Source organism: Hermetia illucens, chromosome 1 (assembly GCF_905115235.1).
Source record: "Hermetia illucens chromosome 1, iHerIll2.2.curated.20191125, whole genome shotgun sequence".
Taxonomy (NCBI): Eukaryota; Metazoa; Arthropoda; class Insecta; order Diptera; family Stratiomyidae; genus Hermetia; species Hermetia illucens.
Window position 1 is genome coordinate 79,156,205 of NC_051849.1, and position 16,421 is coordinate 79,172,625.

At 37.3% G+C, this 16,421-nt stretch overlaps 1 protein-coding gene and 1 long non-coding RNA gene across 4 annotated transcripts in view; one reads left to right on the forward strand and one right to left on the reverse strand.

Annotated features, from left to right (window-relative positions):
- The first annotated feature begins 638 nt into the window (after positions 1–638).
- LOC119650908 overlaps positions 639–16,421 on the forward strand; it is a 194,678-nt gene continuing 178,895 nt past the window's right edge. The window contains exons 1-2 of one of the 3 annotated variants that reach the window (XM_038054132.1): positions 639–849; positions 1,667–1,730. The gene's annotated coding sequence lies outside the window, so the exon portion shown is untranslated. The remainder of the gene's footprint in view (positions 850–1,666; positions 1,731–16,421) is intronic. The other 2 variants (XM_038054145.1, XM_038054139.1) reach the window with 2 other exon arrangements.
- On the reverse strand, positions 2,258–3,075 carry LOC119650932. Its single transcript, XR_005249398.1, has 3 exons — positions 2,938–3,075; positions 2,700–2,861; positions 2,258–2,353 (listed from the first exon to the last, which is right to left on the reverse strand). It is a non-coding gene; the product is annotated as an uncharacterized LOC119650932 (long non-coding RNA).

The following is a 16,421-nucleotide window of genomic DNA, read 5'->3' on the forward strand; positions in this document are numbered from 1 at the left end:
GCTCGGGTATCGCGAATATTTCCCGGAATGTTGCGACTGACCAACCTCGATAATCTTTGCCACTCTGACAGCAGTCTAAATGGGGTCCAAATCCTGACATTTAAGGGTTAAATGATACAATTATATGGATAAGCTCCAAAAACAACCGTTTCAGTCAAGGGAATTGCGCCAAATTAGTTCGAAGTCAATATCATAAACAAAATTGCCCACCAAACTTAATGATTAATGAGATAAAAAAATGTAAGGACACCCAAAAGACTAATGCTAAAGTTGAAACAGTTTTGCAAATAAACATTTAAGCTTCCTCATGGTAGTTTTTATTTACTTTATGTAGAATTTGAGCTCATCAGTAACTATTATTTTGTAATATGTTTTTTGCTAATAGTTTCAAGATTTTTGAGTCCTTTAGTTTATTTAGCACTGCATATCTTTTCCCATTTATTCCCAGGACAGTCTTTTGGTATAAGCGCCTTCCATTCTTTATATATATCTATCTAAAACACTTTTACTGTCTCCCAATTTTAACGTCGAGTGTACGCCAGGTTGAGATAGTTACTCGGAAGGTGTATAACGATAGTGCTTGGTTTAACTCTCCAACACCGACTTGGAAGTCATCTGAAGTCGACGTCGTTGTCGTGGTCGGTGTTGTGGTTTCTGCATGGTTTAAAATAAACCTGACTTAAGTCACTTTTCTCGTAGCTATGTGTTCCGGAGGTTTGACTTCGAGCTCGCGGGATTAGAGTTTTAGTATTACCAGCCGATCTGTTGAAGTCAGACTTGAAGACTGTTTGGAAGAGCGTATGCTGCCCGGGCGCGTAATATCCATCGTCGTTTCCCAATGAGCAGTAGGTAGTGCTGGATATTTCCCTATTCAACATTTCGCAATCTAACATCTGATATCGCGATTCCGCTAACATCCCTAAAATCCAAGACCTCAATCGAAAACTGTCGCGGATGATAAAGCATAGAAATGCCGGAGTTATAATATTTTGAGCGTGAAATGTAATGAAAAGCAAGTGTTCGTAATATATATTTTGCGTCAGTAAAAAAATAATGTTGAAGGCTATTTCGTGTCCACTGAATTCACTCTACGGATTTTTTGCAACTTGTTCGGAGACTTAACGAGGAGATTGTGTTGGCTGGTTACCTGGCTTTTATCTGGGCAACACGACAAGATAACAACAGCGCGCAACAGTACCACTGAGAAATGTGAATGCCGTGAATGTTAACAAATTCCCGATCTTAATATAACTCAGTTTTCCAATTCTCTTCAAAATTCGAAATCCAAGAATCTCGTTGTTATTCATAGTAATTTTGGCAATAGTATAAATATCTGAATAATATATTATTGTAAATCCGGAATGGTTAGAGCTAAAAAAGAGGCAGTAAAGCTATATACTCCATGAAAAGTGCTGTTACAGAGGTCACCATCAAAATAACAACAAATGTAAACGTGAAGTCGTGAAATTTCGTAATAATAGAGTAGAAGACGAAAGTGAATGAAACAGTTTGGTATTTGATGTACACAGCAACAAATGTCGGGTTTTTATTGTCAACATTAAAGATAATTTGACATCAAAAGAAGATATTTCGCAAAAGAAAATTACAAATAGCACAATACAAATTTAATAGTTGGATGTGTTTCGTTTTTTTTTCTGTTTTCTAGCAGCACAACTGTGATATTGAGGATAGCCTAAGGATTATAACAAAAAAAAAAGCATTTTAAAAAGGTAAGATATTCAATCAATGTATTTTTACATAAATTAAAATTCTTCACAACTTTTTATGTTATTACATATTATCTTCATTATATGGAACTTACTTTCATTAAACTGTCTCAATTCATAGACGGATTGAGAATTGGTAGTAATTCGAGAATCTTAAACGCATACAATATTACGATTTGAAGTAAATCTCCCATATTAATAGAATTAAGAACACCTTTTTAAGGTTTTGTGTAAACAGAAAACCTTATTAAAATCGGTTTACTGTCTGTCTGTCCGTCTGTCTGTCTGTCAGTCTGACTTTCCGTCACACGCATTTTTCTCGGAGACGGTTATAGTGATGTAGAGCATGATTCTACTAAGTTTGGTGGAAATTGTACTATTAATATCAAAGTTATAATGCGTCAAAGTTGTTGCTTCTTTGAAAATTGAAGACTATGAATGTCAATATCACCCAAAAGTGGATACTCTCACATAATATATGGATATATTACGTGCTGCGTATTAAGAAATACATAAAACCTTTCTTACCTGAAGCCTCCAGCTTCCGGTTTCCCGACTTGTTTATTATTTCAGTCACTTCCTTCATGGTGTATTTCACATTCGATTATGCATTTTGTTTTCATTGCCTGTAAAAATTATCAAAACTTATGATTAGCTTTCCAGCCTTCATTGGCAATCTTTCCTCTCATGTTGGGAGGGTGCAAAATGCAATCAGGTCGGGTATCAAATAAATAACATTAATTGGGTTTTTTCTTCATACTTTTGAGCGTTATTTTTACATGGTTTGAGAGAAAAGAATGTTAAGTATAATACTACGCTCTCTTTAGAGTAAATACTTAACTTGACTAAATTTTTAGAAATAATTAAATAAAATATTATCGATTTTTTTTTATTTTTTACTAAAAGTCAGACCTCAAAATATAGCATGAATCAATCCCGGTAGTAGCACCCTGCTCAGTATACAAATGTTACCTCTATGCTTCTGCTTAAAACTATTTGGCTCGAAAATTTATTTTCTTATATCGGAATAAATATTCAATAATTTCTTCAGTTTTATCTGCTGACTAGTTTTTTCAGTATTTACTTTAACTCCTAAGGGCCAAGTGCAAATTCGAATGCTGTTAAAACCCACGTCTTAAAATGAAACGTAATTCCATTAATCTTATTACATAATTCTGCTCAGAAATGAATTCACCATGTTCTTTTTAACCTTTTTTTCGTATTTCTGGCCCACTCCTGCTTTCCCTAAATATTTTCAACAATATTCAAGTCGGATGATAAATCGGACCAATTCAAAAGTTTATTTTTTGGTTCTGAACGATTCTCTACAACTTTTATCTGTGTGGATACTAATTTCTCCACATATTTGATAATTAATAAACTGTCAATTTCAAAGCAAAGCATCCTTTGCTCAAAGTGTCAGTTACTCTTTCTAAATGTCAAGCAACCAGCACTATTCATGTTCAAACTTTTTCGTATGAAATAATATCACAATACTCCTTTTCCACTTTTCTGCTTTTGATAATTCTTTCAGTACTCTCTGAATCGTTGCTCCGTTTTATATGGCAATCTACCTTGCAGGAAGTGCAATATTTAATGCGTTATAGTCCTTATTGTTTATTTGCCGCATTGCTAAACATAATTTTCAGGATTCTTTAAATAGCCACGAACAGTATAATGACTATATCCTGCACTCTTCCTTATCTCATCTAAGAAATCCTTGTTGAATCGATCTTCTTCCGCCTCCTACATGTTCAAACCTCAACTCATTAGAATCAGTTTTTAGTGAAGCAAAAATGGGAGATTATGACTAGCTTTGTCTGGACCTGTTAGTTAGTTCTATGGGTGATAACTGGTGGAATATCGTAAACATTTTGTTTGCAATGAAGATAAGCTTCTACCAACAGCAAAGAGCAACCAGCTGAAATCGCAATTTATAAAGGATGTCGGCGAGCCAAATTGACTACCTGAACCGAAATTTAAATGTCTCTACCGTATTGAGTCTAGTTAAACGTAACTCATAGCACCCATGCACCGTCACGTCCTATGCGCAACATAGAGCGACTACATGCGGCTTTTCGATAATAAAGAGTTCACCTACATGCTCGTGGCCCATGGTTTACTAATCAACGAATATGGGGAAGATCCTCCTTCTTATTGGCATGTTTCTCGAAATAAGTAGGGCTCTAAGCCTGACATCTTCTTCTTCATCATCATCGACGATGCAACAATTGATATAAGGTCTAGGCTTGCCTTAATAAGGAACTCCAAAGGTCCCGGTTTTGCGCCGAGGTCCACCAATTCGATATCACTAAAAGCTGCCTGTCGTCCTGGCCTACGCCATCACTCCATCTCAGGCAGGGTCTGTCTCGTTTTCTTTTTTTTACCATAGATATTGCCTTCATAAACTTTTCGGGCTGGATCATCGTCATCCCTTTGGATTAAGAAACCCGCCCATCGTAACTTATTGAGCCGGATTTTATCCACAATCTGACGGTCATGGTATCGCTCATAGATTTCGTCGTTATGTAGGTTGTGGTCCATCCTCATGTAGGGGGTACAAAAATTCTTCAGAGGATTCTTCCCTGGAACGCAGTCAAGAGTTCGCAAGTCTTGCCAAGAACCCAAGTCTCCGGAAATACATGAGGACTGGCAAGATCATAGTCTTGTACAGTAAGAGCTTTGACCCTATGGGGAGACGTTTCGAGCGGAACAGTTTTTGCAAGCTGAAATAGGTTCTTTTGGCAGCCAACAACCTTGCGCGGGTTCCATCGTCGTAGCTCGGCTGTGATTGTTGACCCTAGATAGGAGAAATTATCAACGATCTTAAAGTTGTAGTCTTCTATAATTTTTCTTCCGGTTTGACCAGTGCGGTTTGATGTTGTTGATTGGTTGGTTTTTGCTGCTCATTTTGTGTATGTATTTTGTCTTGCCTTTATGTGCAGTCCAAGATCTCGCGCCAATATCCGCCTGCTCGATCTGGATGAAGGCATTATGTATGTCTCGGGTCATTCTTCCCATGATGCTAATATAGTCATCATAGGCCAGTAGTTGGGTGGACTTAAAAACGATCTCATATATCTCAGCATCATGGATCTCGTTCTTTAGGGCCAGGTTAAAAAGGACGATGTCGTAGACCGTTGTTGATGTCAAGTAGTCTCCAGAGTGATCCTGCTGCTTTTATCTGTCAGTCTAGTCAGTCTTATCGATTTCTTTAGGATACCGAACTTTCTCATGGCTGTGTACACTTTTACCTGGATTATGGTATCATAGCCGGGTTTAAAGTCGATGAAAAGATGGTGCAACTGATGTTCATATTCCAACAGTTTTTCATTGGTTTGCCGGAGAGAGAAAATCTAATCTGTCTAATCTGGAGTGTAACCTCTTTGGTATGGGCCATTCACGTCTGGGCGTATGGCGCTATCCGGTCTGGCAAGATAGCAGAGCATATCTTATAGATATACTATAACTGCTATAATTGCTACACTGCGTGATAACTCCCTTTTTAAGTATGGGACAGATAATGCCTCTTTGCCAGTGATTCGCTGTCCCATACCTTGAGCACAAGTTGGTGAACCATTTGATGTAATTGGTCGCCTCCATATTTAACCAATTCGGCTGTAATTCCGTCGTGTCCTGGCGACTTATGAAGTTGGCGGGACCTCTAAGTCGCCGATGTTCTGGTTATTCACTAGTTCATCAAAGTACTCAACCCATCGCTCCAATATGCCATTCTGTTTGAAATCTTCCCACCTAATATATTCATTCTATATAGAATGTCGTACCGTTAGAAATAACGAGATGGCAGTAATTCCCCAGGAGCTGGAGTTTTCTTGAGGCTTGGAATAGAAATTTCAATACAAAAGGGGATAATAAGGGGAAGGAGGGGGTCATAATTGCTAACTCTGGTCACGCTTTTCGGCATTATTTTGAACCGGTCCAGATTTTATCTCTACCGTCCTTGTACCGTCCCAGGTATGAACACAGACCGGACAACTGAACTGTAGCTGTGCCACTAAACATAGAAATCTAGTTTTGTCTGAAATTATACGAAGGGTAATGTCAACACTAGCGATAACATGATGCAATGAAGTTAGTTGTTCCGTGGTGGTTTCTACCTCAAACATTTTGGCTACTAGTGCTGGCTAGCATTTCCTGGTGTACAAAAAAGTACTCTTTGGCCATTGCTTTCAGAAATCCTGCTCCGAGAGCTATTCAGTGATCCTTTGCCACCTCTTTGTTAGGATGGAAATTCGAAGTTGGAATGCTATTTTCGTCCGCGAAATATTCGAAATCGTGTTATTAATAGTGAAAACATAATTAAAATGCAGGATTTACGTCTGCTTCGAAGTGCTTACTTTAGGAAAACTGCATTGTGACACGTGAGGGAGCAAGCTATTGTGGTCGATGACTGTGCCCGGGGCCGAATATTTGGCTAATATCATTGCCCTTTTACTTCTGTTAAAAATGCTTAGTTTTTCTGAATGATCGTTGGTCACTCGTAACTTACTGTTTTCCATCACCAACGTTTTTATTTTCCTACGTTTTATCGAGTTGCGTCTGATGATGTTGAAATAATTCGGCGAAAATTCGGGGATATAAATTGTTTAAAAACAAAAATTTTGTTGGAAGCTCAAATAGCAAAGGCATTGCCAAGGAGCGTGCTCACATACTAGTTTCTATGATATTTAGCATTTGATGCACTGTTATAAATTTGTCAGTGGCAGCTTGTTATCCCATTTTCAATATTGATAAAATGTCGTCCTTTAGTAGTTTTCTTCAGTTTGTTCAGGAAAAGGAAGGTATCATAGGCGATGAGGTGAACAGGGTCTACCAAAAAATTTGTTAGTTTCTGTTGAGGCTATTGGCCCTGGTTTCAGAATTACACCTAGCGTTCATAAGACGATGGTCTTAAGAAGATGATATTCTTGAGAATTTTCACAAATATGTTTTTTAAATTAAACTCAAATTGGAGTCTCTTATAACCAATAACGATAACATAGTAAATTTGCATAAAGGAGACAATTTTGACACATCACAACTTTGTTAATAATGGAGTGATACGCACCAAACTTCGTAATATCATACTCTGTGGTGGTTACGGTCAATTTCTAAATATGGTAATGCACTAACTTTATATAATAGTGCCAGTTTCGTATTTTTTTCAAATTTTTGAAGAGACTGACTGCTGACACTGTTCATGCTATTGCTCCTTCTCCTCGTATATGAATTTAATAACTGCAAATGCGTAATTGGATTACCTCATTACGAAGTTTAATGATTTCATGGAAAGATAAAAGCGAACAACATATTTAATTTAATTTACCTTAGGTTCACCTCCCGTTATGATCATTTTAAGGAGTTCTTCTTCTTTAGCCCTTGTCCCGTTCAGAAGCGGGGTTGATTTGGTTTAATCCTTTATGCTATAAGTCTTACCCCTGATGTGGATGGAATGGAGAGACTTTCAAACCACCATCAAGCCCCTCACTTTCAAGTATGCCTAGCATATCCACAATCTTAAGGAGTCGAAGGTATTTCTGACATCAAGTGTTACGAGGAGCAGCATCCAGAGTCTCCATGATAGCATCCCTTCTGAGTCTCCTTTCGCTTAAACTGAAATATCTTGCACGTTCCGGCCAGAAATACCAGTTTATATATTTTTGCCAAAATACCATTGCGTCCTGACGCCATCTTATTTTTCATCGAAAGAGCTGTCTCATAATGAAAAATGGAAAATCCACAGCGGAGTCCATAAGGAATAATTAATAAGGGTTTTCGCGGGGCCTCGATTTTTCGGGTAATCAGTTTATTTCCGAGTCCCCATGGATTCCCATACATTTCGTTCATTAGCTCCTACCAGCAGCGTGCTGCGGAGTCTTTTTTTAGCTGATTTGTATCCTCTCATTGTGGTGCATGCTTCCTGCTGGTTGTTTAAAAGTTGTGCAAAACGGCGTAGCTTACAGCACTCCCTCCGCAGATCGAAAATTACCGCCCTCCACCAATATGTAAATAGCTCGCTATCGCTGGGTGCTCCGGAGCATGAAATGCACGCAAACTGTTACTACCAAGTTCATAACTGAACTTACAATAATGCCAGCTACAAGGTCACCATGATTCGAAGTGTGCTACAGCGCGGCTCTGGCTGTCCCTGGAGCTTCGACGAATCTCCCGGTGTTCATCTTCGCGACATTCCCGGCGCAGGGACAGCCGCGAGCACGTGCAAGGTGGAAGATAGCTTTAACTATTTGAAACGCGATGTATTGGTGGTCACCCGCTGGAAAGTCTTCCAGAAACTTTTCTGAAATTCGGTCATGGACCATTTCGGTCATTATCAAAAATGCTTAAAAATTACAAATTATTATATAAGAAATTAGAATTGGCTCCAGTTTTTTATTCCTAGTTTTTGCACTGGACCGTATATAGGTTGAAGTGACGTGTTAAAAAATGGTCAAATAAAAAGGGAACATTTTTTTTAAACTTTAAACGCGCACAGAGAATTTATAAAAAGAGGATCACTAATTTAGGCCAGCAAAAGACCTGCAATAGGCGAAAAAGAGTAAGTTTTTGAACTATTTTAAACGCCGATATTTCTAAACTTTAAAATTTTTAATATTTAGAATTTTTTGAAAAGAAGTAAAATGCGTGATCACATGTTTAAAGGAGAAAAAAAGTTGAATGATATTTGGGTTTATAGGGTAAAATATGATTGCTACCAATAAGTCACATCTAATCTGTTTTCAGTTGGTGATTTCTGCAAACCAAGCTGTAGAAGCTGTTCGAAGCGTCTTATCGTTAATATGCAATGAGTTTACAATAACAGTTTCTGCTGTTTCTTCTATTTGATCCAAGTTCTAAGACTAGATAATCTTGTTATATGTTATATGTCTTAATCCTAAAATTAATCTCATATTTATTAAAAAGACTAACAATATTTCCCCTTGGTTAAGTGGTTAGTACACTGATGATTTAATATCATATTTTCTAAATGAGATTTCACGTATAAAATATGTGGCTTGGGATTTCCACTGCGTTTGTTCAAGGGGATTTTTAATATTCCAAGAAAACGCCAAACGCAAAACCACCATTTAGTTCAAACTTGCATGAATGTTAGTTATAATCAATACAAGAACAAGAAAAAAAAATAATCAAAAAAGAGGGGGGAATCATTAGTGGGGACTAGTTGATTTAGTGTCACAAGCTGCCTTGAAAAAGTCTAAACGCATGGGTTAATAGAAACTCCTTGAAAACGTTTACTGAACCCAGAAACAATAGCTGAAAATTGCTTGGGCTAGAAAATATCTATCCAAGTATGCATTGTTCACACCTACCTTGCTCTAAATTTTTCACACTCTCTGTATATTTGCCTTCATCAATATCATCAAGAGTGCGAAATATAATAGAACATTTAATGCTACACCACCAGTTTAATTTCGAATCGAATTACCCAGTTACTTCATTATCCGAAACAATGTTCTTTATCGTCCAGCAAATCGAAACCAATTGAAAGAAATGTTCAAATTTCCAGAAGACAATTCCTGAAGAAAGCGATAGATACATTTAAAACGCAATCATTATTTCAGGCTCACTATCAAGAAATTTTGCTGAAGATATTGACCCGGTTAGTTGTGACCTTTAAACACCATTATCTCGTTACTGCTACTCATTTCGGTGTGTATATATTGATATCTTCACCACACCCACCTGTTGTTAAAATATTGATGAAAACATTTGATTACACCTGAACAAATCTAAACCGCAGCCCATTTCAATGTCTGCTGCATTCTTCGCTTACTATTCTGTTGGTGACCTATAAATTTGCATCACAGGTGGTAGATGTTGGACCGTATTTTGAGATGTATCTCTGACGCAGTAGACGATTTTGAAGATGGTCATAGCAAATACGAGAGTCAATTTTATGAACAAGAAAAAAAGGTGTGCTACCGTAGGAATAATAAAATTTTAATTTGATGAAAGCATCTGGCGAGAGATAATACATGAAACAATCGGAAGTGTAAGAATAGCTAACAGTCAATTTGTTTTGTGGGTGAGACTTGATTTTAGAATGATTTCACATGAATAAAACTTTTTATTTGATAGAAAGTGGTGCTATCTATTCATTGTATACGTGACCTATTTAATATTTTATAAATAATGCAGGAATTCTAATCAAAAAGATGACTATTCCATTGAAGATGTGGGAACGAAGACGAAAAATGAATTCATCTTGGAAGAATTCTCGAATTGTGTAAACTGCATTTATGCCGTAAAATTTTAAATAAATATCTTATTTTATGGATGAGATATGTGAAATTTGAGTACTACTTTTACGAATGAATCGCTTGTGAGAAACGCCATTTCGCAGGACTGTTTTATTTTATGAATGGAATTGTGTCAGAATATCACCGCCGAAACAAATCTTAAGGTAAACTCACTGCTTACCTGTATAACAGTAAATTTTATTGTTAAGGTGAATTGAATGTTTCGTGGCATGAACAGAAAGAGTCAATTACATCTAAAACTATTATTCTAAGATAACATTATTCTCGACTGTGATTACCATGGTAAAAATGCAGATGACGATAAGAATGGCTCTTCTAAGTGAGCTCTCTCATGATTCCTGTGTCTAAAATCTTACTCATGTACTACCGTTAAGGAAGGTGACTGCCAAATTTTAAACTTTGTGCTTTAGTTTTGATTACTTCTAGAACGAATTGAAACAGATTCATTTCGGGTGCAGTGTGAACATTTTAGCCGATTTTTTAAAAAACCGTAGATTTATTCACTTTGCGTTTTCCAGATTATTTTTTCTCCAGCCTTTTTCCCACTGGAAAGCGCGGTCGGTTCGTCTTGATCGAGTTCGCCACTTTTCTGGGCGGTAGACTTGGTCCGGGTCAGGTTATTAAATCACGATCTAAAATCGGTTTACTTATCGTTTACTTTTCTCGGAGACGGTTATATCAATTCACACCAAATTTAGTAGAAATATGGGAACTGTGAACGCTCACGCATACAAATATAGTTATGTGGGCATCAAATGAAAGGTGTTGGTTGGTACTTTCAGAAGCTGGTCTTAGTTTTGACATTTCTTGGAAAGGTGGAGAGTGCGGGGAGTCGAAAGTGATCATTTCTTGAACGAACCCATTCTCAGAAACTACCCAACCAAAAGATTTGAAAAAAATCAGAAGGCTGCCACTATATGGTGCCTAGGCTCGGAAATACCCTCTACACTGACATCTGTTCAGATAAAGTTAATAATATATATTACTATATTTTTAAGTAATCGACTGACCCCCCTTAAGTTCATCCTAACACCAGGAAATTGCCGCCATGACGTTGAGCATGATCATATCAAGTTTGGTGGAAATCAGATATTTTCACATAATATATACATATATTAGGTGCTACGTACTAATGGGAGAAATGCACACTCAGATGATATATTATTATAAAAGAAACATACAAAACCTTTCATACCTGTAGCGTCCAGCTTCCGGTTTCCCGACTTGTTTATTAGGTTTTGCTAAGGCCATCCTCTACTGATGCCTTATTATGTAAATTAAATTTCTTAAGCCACTGTTAAAAATTAATTCAACGGATAAGACTACATTCTGATTTCGAGAGTTACTTGGATGCTAGCAGATCTGTAGATATGCATGATACATGTCTCTTCAAGTTAGACACTTAAGAAGGTGCATCAGGATTTTTTACTTAATGATCAAATGTATTTGTTCCCTTCTTTTATACAATTCTGAATAGTAGGTCTTCAAATTACCATCTAGGTTATCAAACCATTGCTATTTCCAAGATAGGTGTAACCCCATATCGATGGCGTATCATCATCATCAACGGCACAACAGCCGGTATCCGGTCTAGGCTTGCCTTAATAAGGAACTCCATATATCCTCGTTTTGCGTCGAGGTCCACCAATTCGATATCTCAAAAATTCTTCGATTTTTATCTCGAACGCGGCTGACAGTTCGCAATTTTTCTTGCTAAAACCCAAGTCTTCGAGGAATACATGAGGAGAGGGGATTCTAGGTGGTGTTGTTAGTCGAGCTCGGAACCCTATGCCAACGAGATAGTGATCAGAGTCTAACATATATTGGTCTGAGAGGTTCGATCAACACGTGGTCCCGTCTGGAGAGACCAACGTTTGTTTGTGGACCGTTTTCCACGCAAACCGGGTACTTTCAATAACCATTTCCTGTGACACTGATAATTGAATAATCCGCAATCCGTTATCATTTGTATTTTTATGTAAGTTATTGGAGCCAACGTATCGTCTGAATACGGACTGCGTCCCTAATTGGCCGTTAGAATCTCCAAGTATGATATCATACTTGGTTCATTCAAGGGTTCATTCTCCTGCCTCATAGAAGTAATGGCGTATCTCCTCATTTAGTTTCTTTTACCGCAAAGCGATGCTCATTTACAGTAAAGAGCATACTCTCTGTAGCTCTGTCTGGGGCAAATTCACGGAGGTTCATCGGTTAAAGGTCAATATGAGTACCTTTATTCACTCTATCATATTACACTCTAGCATAACTTTACGAATCTGCTATACCGCCCGAATTGAAAAATTCAATCCAATTTGAAGTCACTAAGGTCATCATTCCGAGTTGCATCTAAAACTATATTTTTGGTTGTAAATATCACATAAATAGAGCGTAGCGCATTTCTCACACCCACTTGACATCCCTGCCGCTTTGCGCCATGTGTTTTCAGCGCAATTCACTCGTTGGTCATAACCGGAGAGGGGATTGCATGATACAAGCAAGACCCATGAGTTGATGAGAGGGCGAATAGATGTTATCAGCCCAATCGAGGTTTTTGAGGAAATACATTCACATGTCATGATAAACTGAAGTTCTCCGGACAAGGTTGTAAAAAAGACGTGATCGATAACAAGAAGGAATAGTATCAGTTACAAAATGTAATCTCATTGGACACGGCTTGGGACTTCTAATTCTTCAGAAGTTTTACTTCGATGCAGCCCATGATCTGATCTGTAGGGGGCTTTCCTCAGTTGCTATTGTTCCGATCACTGCTTGTTTACGCCATAAAAGCTGTGGCCTAGTACCACATTATGACACCTTGCAATCAATGTGCCGATTAAGGATAGTCGTCAATTGAAAGTAGCCTAGATTCCTCTTGGCTTATCTCCTTTTTAAAGGCGAATTTTCATATAACACGTTTGATTTATACGAATATTCGGTACATTCGTTCAGTGATTCATTTTGTGATAAGTATCCTGTCCCTATCCAAAGAACAGTGTATATACGAGTATATACCAATGAACCAAGTAAGGATGAAGGCTGGTGTTTAAATTTCATTTACGTTTTTGTATAGATTGTCTATGCATAAGACATTATCGTTTCCAACGCTTAGCTCCTCCTTTACAAGTAAGTTTTAGTTTTTACAAATAACTACTTATTGAAGAAAGGAGTAAGTAACTCCCAATTTACGAATAGAAAAATTTACTTGTAAAGGAGATATATACGTTTAAGATCTAATAATACTTTTCTAGCATCGGAAACGACAAGTAATCTATTGTTATTGTATTCAGCAGGCGGATAGGGTATTATTATCCGGCATCTTCTGGTGGGTTTTTAAGTTTGGGCAACATTGTCAATTTCTGCTTTGGCCATTTGGCAACGAAGTTATCTTCTTTCGGGCACATTTGGAAGGCGTTCACGACCGAAGGACCAAGGGGTTTAACGTGAGTTCCTGCTTGAATGCATAATCTCGCGCTCCTCTTCCGAAATAGATTAGTTTAGAGACGATATCACAGTCTCGCGGTGACTGATACAGCGGTACTGGTTTATACTAAGTGCAAATTCAAGAGGTACGGCGCCCGAGTTGTACAGCGCACGCTTGAGCACACAAAGGGCTCTGCAACGTAAGACGATTGGTACTATCCACACTTAGTTGGTGCTAGACCGGACCGAAGACCGGAGAGCAACTTACTCTCAATTATACAAAAGAAAGATAACTAAGGGTTTCGTCCAGGGTAGAGGCAACTCATCTACCCCCTGTACCTTTTATTGTCGTCAAAATAACCTCTACATGTTATTGTCGTCAGAACTGCAGTTTATTATTTTTCACTTCTTTATTATATATATTCTATAAAAGTAAAGTCTTACTTTACCCTACATCCTGAAGGAACTTCCCGCAGTAGAATCCATATTTGTAGTTGTAACGAATTTTTATGTTGAAGATTCTGAATCTGACATTCTTGGGTTCGCTTTACGATCAACCATATCTCGAAATTCTTAAAAAATATAAACTCCATTAAAGTCTTTAATGGAAGAAAAAGATAGCGTTGCTGACCCTGCCTCAGATGTAATAATGGCGTACGTAAAAACGGCAAACAGGTTTTAGCGATATTTGTGGACCTCAGAGCAAAAACGGGATATCTCGAGTTCCTTGCTAAGCTGGCCTAGGTCGGCTAACAGTTATTCAGCTGTAGATGATGATGATGATGATGAAAGTCTTGAAGATCATATTGTTCGGGAATCATGTATATGTTTACTCAACGAAGGATGTTGATGTTAGCTAGGACCGTAAAATTTCTATTAAAATTTAAGATAATACTTACCTCGCCGAACGAAGGAGAAATAATATTGGTGACGGAATTTGATTTTTAAAGGTTCCGATTTTGAGTTTTTTTTGTTCGTTCAAAGTTATCTATGCACACCCAACCGATATCCTTTTTCCTTGCAATTTCCAGTAACGTGAATGTATCTTATCGTTAAGATATATTTACCTTTTTAGTCAGAATTGTTGCATTACAGATTTCCTTAAATGAACGGTACAGCCTATAATCTGATTTACTATATATTGGTTTACTAAAACTATAAAAATAAATTTGAGACGAATCATCCACTGTTTATAACAAGAAGATGAATACTGCAGCAATTAACCTGATTTTTTAGCGATAGTTTTGTATTATGACCGCGAAGACAGTGTTACTAACACCGAGTATGATCGTAATGGCACTTCACCGAATAAAGTCGATGATAATCTCCCTCATTGACAAAAAAGCTTATATTTATAATGCTCCTCAACGTAACATCTCATAGCGTCTTCTAATTCGTAACATTTGGAAACATACTTCGAGGTCTATAGGTTTCACAAAATTGATCTTTTCGTCTCCTTTTTTATTCTTCTTTCATAGTGCATGAACATTTATTTAGTCGCTAACGAAATTTAGTATAATAAAGCGTGTAAGGTAGATTGGCTATCAAATTTCATCTGCTAGCCCTTGAGACCGATCGGATCTTCTATTAATAACAGCAACTCGTAGAGTCTGCTCAGAAGGCTTCCTGCTGCTTGTAAATTGATCACTCATTACTAAATTCATTACACATCATCAACTACCGTTCTCAGAGTTGCATCAATTTCATTAATATTCGTGGGGAAAAATTGCAGTGTCTTCTAGGTAAAGTTATTATACTTTTATATAAGGTACTGTTTGAATACCACTGAGTACATATTAGGTGAAACAGTAACGAAATTCAGAGAAATTTGCACTGCCTAGAAATGTGCGGATGAGGCCTTGAGAAATTTTGAAATAGTGAGCTTATTCTGCAACCTTGCTACTTAAGTTAAAGTAAAATGACCTTCAAGAGATCAACAGTTTCAATCGACATTGGCTGTATCTTTCGACAAAGTGATGAACAAACAACTTACAAAGGCTACTACGCACATATGCCGATTGCTGAGAAACTTCAAAAGTGACGGTATTAAGCCATAAACGTAGATATTAAATAGGTTCTCGGTTCAGTTATAATCATTAGTGACGTAAATTGGCTTATTTTACGGCAACTCCATGGATAACCATTTAAAGATTTTAGAGCCCTTAGCAATCCAAGCGAACACATTACGTAGAGAAACGAAGCGAAACGGACTTCCTTTAAAAAGACATTCATTTAAATTTTATTTGATAGTGAAAAATGGCATTTCGATAGCTGCAAACAGGTTGCTTCGGCATCGAAATCATGAGATAGAGTCATAGGTTAAAAGTAAGACTGGATTACTTTCGTCTTGGCCACTTGAATTCCATATTCAAAGCTGCCCGACATGGTACGTTGAATTTCCTCATTATATATACACATAATAAACGTAAACCAGTGTGATTTCAGCAAAACAAACCTGTTTCTGATTTTCTAGAAGAAGAATGCAATAGGATACCTTGCCAACAGTCAATCCTCAATGAGCATAGAGACTCATAAAATTTCTTATTGCAGATACGCAGATATGATTCCACCTTAAGATAAGTAAGCACAAAATACCTACATACGCACATACATAGAGGCAATCTATGGACTATTTATGGACAATAGTACTATAAATGTATAGGATGAATAATAGCTGTTACAGCTTTATTATCAGTGGATGTGGTCGATGGTGATGATTTCCTTGCACAGACGATCTTTGCAAGATGTTGCCAATGCAGCTGGAGATATGTCCATATTCTTGAAGATGACCACTGATGCTTGAATAATACAATCTACATTTTATTGCAGACGGGTCTATGCATGATGAATTCATTTTAGCGATTGTTGCCACTCTGTTACTCGTTTTGTTCAGAAAATAGTTGAATGCCCTTCACTTTCAGCGTATTTGGACAATTGGAGGCTGCAATGTACGTATGTTACCATTCATGTCGGTGTATATAAATTTTAATCTGCA